Source organism: Sapajus apella, unplaced genomic scaffold (assembly GCF_009761245.1).
Source record: "Sapajus apella isolate SASKATOON/1434 unplaced genomic scaffold, GSC_monkey_1.0 scaffold192, whole genome shotgun sequence".
NCBI classification, from domain to species: domain Eukaryota; kingdom Metazoa; phylum Chordata; class Mammalia; order Primates; family Cebidae; genus Sapajus; species Sapajus apella.
The window spans coordinates 888,536-892,708 of NW_022437132.1; positions in this window are offsets into that span (position 1 = coordinate 888,536).

The window sequence follows — 4,173 nt, forward strand, 5'->3', positions numbered from 1 at the left end:
CTGAACCCCTCCTCCAGGCAGAGCGCCCGCCAGCGTGGGCGCGGTGAGTGCCACTGAACCCCTCCTCCAGGCAGATGTGCACACAGCCCTGCGCGTCCACGGGGGGCTGGTCTGGGGGTGCTTTCCCTCTGCCCCGGGGAAGTGGTGGTCGTAACACCTGTGAGACACCCACGATCACCCGTGCAGCCGTCCGTCTCTATGTGCCCGAGGCCTGGGAGCCCAGGAGCTCCCTCGTCCGGGGAGGAGGCATGGTCGGGTCCCCAGCGCTGCCCCTGCCAGCAGTGCAGTTCCAGAAGGACTGACGGCGGAAGCTCGGGCAACAGGAAAGGCCAGACGAGCGCGTGAAGATACCTACCCGAACACAATGCTCCACTCCCGCAGAGCTGTTCTCTAAATGGGTTTCACTTACCGAAAGAATACCTGAAAAGCAAAAGAAGAAACACATATTAAAACTTCAGCTTGCTTCGACCCCAACCCACTGTGTTTCCCCGCTGAGTGAAGCCCACCCGGCACACCCAGGACAGTGTGGGTCAGGGAAGCCCGGCCACGAGGACCTGCCTGCCGGGCACTAGGGGCCCAGGCGCCTCCCCACTGCCCGCACACAGGCAGGCCCAGAACAGGCAACCAAAACGTATTTCCAGAAACACCTACTATGGACTCATAAAATTAAATAACGTATATTTTCGGGAAGAGTGAATTAATATATTTTTTTTGCAGTGTCAATTATTTCAATCAAATGCCCCAAAAAAGGTCACACTCTAGAATCTGAATTTTTTTTTTTTTTGAGACGGAGTTTCGCTCTGTCACCAGGCTGGAGTGCAATGGCGCAATCTCGGCTCACCACAACCTCCGCTTCCTGGGTTCAAGCAATTCTCCTGCCTCAGCCTCCTGAGTAGCTGGGATTACAGGCACGCGCCACCATGCCCAGCTAATTTTTGTATTTTTAGTAGAGACGGGGTTTCACCATGTTGACCAGGATGGTCTCGATCTCCTGACCTCGTGATCTACCTGCCTCGGCCTCCCAAAGTGCTGGGATTACAGGCGTGAGCCACCGCACCCGGCCGAATCTGAAAATTTAAGGACATCACATTACCTGGAGCGCAGAGCATGAGAAAAGGGATCTTAAATGAAAGGAATTGGTGGGGAGGGCTGGGAAAGGCCTGTATCTTTACTACTGCATTGCAACCTAAAGGGGCTCTGTGGTGCCGTGACCCGCTTCTCACCCTCAGACAGCAAAGCCGTGAGCAAGGAGCACACGTGTCTCGAGGACCACACATCACAAACATGGAGCTCCCCACATGTACCTAACACACAACGTCCAACGCATCCCACGCCTGCCTCAGCCTGTGGCCTCTCTAACCTGACCCTGCCTCACAGTAAAACTTACTCTTGGATTCTAGAAGGAACCCCCTGCCACCTATGGTCCTGTAAGAGGCAGGCAGAACACACTGCTGCTGGCGTGAGGAGGCCCGCCCCAGGGCTCAGTGCCACGCCCAACACAGACGGCACAGCACGTGGCTCGTGGACACGCGATGCACGGAACAGGCTGGTCCACAGACACAGGAAGTAGAGTGCCAGGTTTCTTCCAGGGGCAGTCAGAATTTTTTTTTTTTTTTGAGACAGAGTCTCATTCTGTCACCCAGGCTGGAGGGCAGTGGTGCAATCACAGCTCACTGCAGCCTCCGCCTCCCTCCCGAGGTGCAGCCTCCGCCTCCATCCCGAGGTGCAGCCTCCGCCTCCCTCCTGTGGCAGTCCTCCCTCCTCAGCTTCCCAGTTGTTGGGACCGCAGGCATGCACCATGATGCCCCATTAATTTTTGCATATTTTGTAGAGATGAGGTTTTGCCATGTTGCCCAGGCTGGTCTAAACTCCTGGACTCCAGCCATCCTCCTGCCTCCACCTCTATAGGTGCTGGGATGACAGGTGTGAGCCGCCCCAGCCAGAATGTATTCAACTCAGTGCCCATGGTCAGACTCCATGAATATGTACACTGACTCGCACACTTTACATCAGGCTGTCCGGTCTTTTGGCTTCTGTAGGCCACACATAAAATATACTACACTAGCAACAGCTGATGAGTTAAAAATAAAATCTCACAATGTTTTAAGAAAGTCTATGGATCTGTGCTGGGCTGCATTCAAAGCCATCCTGAGCCGCATGCGGACAAGCTTGCTTTAAATGCAATTTTACGGTACGTGAATTACATGCCACTAAGGACGTGAGGAAGAAACACTGCCTAGTGAAATACACAGGAATGAAAGGCCACAGGTGTGGGGCGGGCCTCAGAGCCCTCAGGACCCACTGCCTGTCCAGTCCCAGGCTCCCTACGCTGTCCTGCCTTTGAATATGCCTGTGATTTTTCCACCTTGATATCACAGTAAAAGCACAGCGAAGGCAATGGTGACAATCGACACTGGGACTCAAGGGAGGTGGCCGGGGACCGAGCGCTGAGGGCTCATTCTTCAGCCGCATCAGGTGTGTGGCTGCCGCGGCGGCTCTGATATGGTTTCAAATCACCCCGTACCCGGTGCAGAGCCACACTACAGGTATAAGAATACAAATACATGGCGGAGCAAGGAGGCTGCGAGGGAGGGAGGGGACCCCCTGGGCTGCAGAATGCGCTCTCTGCCCCCGTTTCCACCACCAGAACCTTCCAGGCAGCTGCTGCACACGGTGGCTAATTCGAGGAATAAATTTACCCCCAGAGTGTTCCCAATACATAACCTTCGTTGAACGGAGAAAGGAAAAGGAGCTGATTTTAAAAATCTGTCAAGAATGAAAGCTTTGTTCTTTGACTGGCCAGGTGTGGGGAGTGTGCCTCTAGTCCCAGCGACTCTGGGGGCCACGGTGGGAAGATCACTTAAGCCCAGGTCGTGCCACTGCACTCGAGCCTGGGCGACACAGCGAGAGGCCCTGTGTAAAGAGCAGCAGCCCCGCATTCATCAGAGGGGACCGGGGCCTGAAGAGCTCCAGTGAGCCAGGGCCCGCAAAGCCAAGCACCGTGCGGCGAGGGGTCCGCCCAGACGTGGCTGCCTTTGCATCGGCTGGGGGTGCCTGAAAACGCCTTCTCCTGTAACCTCGCCTGTCCTGAATTTTGAATTGCAAGGCTGCCTGATAAAAGATTCTTTAAATAGCAGGTTTTAGCGAAGCTAATGACATGAAAAACTAAAACGCCTTACTCCTTTCATGGCTTTCATTCCGTTTCCAACAGCTAGAGCTTACGTTAGAAGACACTGACTGCCATGGAGTGATTCTGGGGCTTATTCTGTTCCTTAAAGAAATTCCAGTCCTCCTTTGGATGGCGGGGTGTAGATCTGCTTTTGGATGGCCGAGTGGGAGAACGCGCCCCTCTGACCGCCTGGTGAGGCCCCACACCTGACTTACACGCGGTTGGGGTCTCCGTGCTGGGGAAGCAGAAAGACCGCAGTACCTTGCGGATGCTGTACACGGCCCCACACAGGCCCTGCCCCCTGCACTTCACAGGGGCTCCTGTTTCTATAGGATGCCTTTGATTTAAAGCACATTTGGTTCTAGCTATTTATAATCTGTAAGAAGGCTTCATGGATAAATATTTTTTAAATTTTATGCTCCCCATTTTTGGGCAGGCTAGTTGTAAATGCATAAGAAATCTTCCACTTTCTGGTCTAACACAAAGAGCTTTGCTGGAGGCCTATTTAGAAAGTACGTAGTAGGGACTTCATGATCCACCGTGTTCTCCTGAACCACCCCCGGGCTCCTGACTTGCGTCTGCAGCTGATCACATCATCATGACTGAAGTCTCTGTCACGGGGTGAAGGCCAAACGTGTGGATTTATTTACAGAAATTACCAAAAAAATGCCACAGGAAAAGAGCAGTGCCTTTGGGTGAGAGCAGCTGGGGGCCTTCCATGTCTATCTGCCCCGTGTCTATCCACCAGACTGCTGTGCCTCCCACCCAGTCACCGGGAAAGGGTGCCAGCTAGTACTGGTAAGGCTGGGATGCTGCGTCCTGCTGTGCAAGGCCATGGCCTGCCCGGTACAGGGAAGTGCTGGACGGCGGCTCTCGGGGACGGCAGGGACGGGCTGGAGGGTGGCTCTACGGGACAGCAGGGAAAGGACTGAACGGCAGCACTAAGGGACAGCAGGAAAGGAGCTGGACACTGGCTCTCGGGGACGGCAGGGACAGGACTGAAC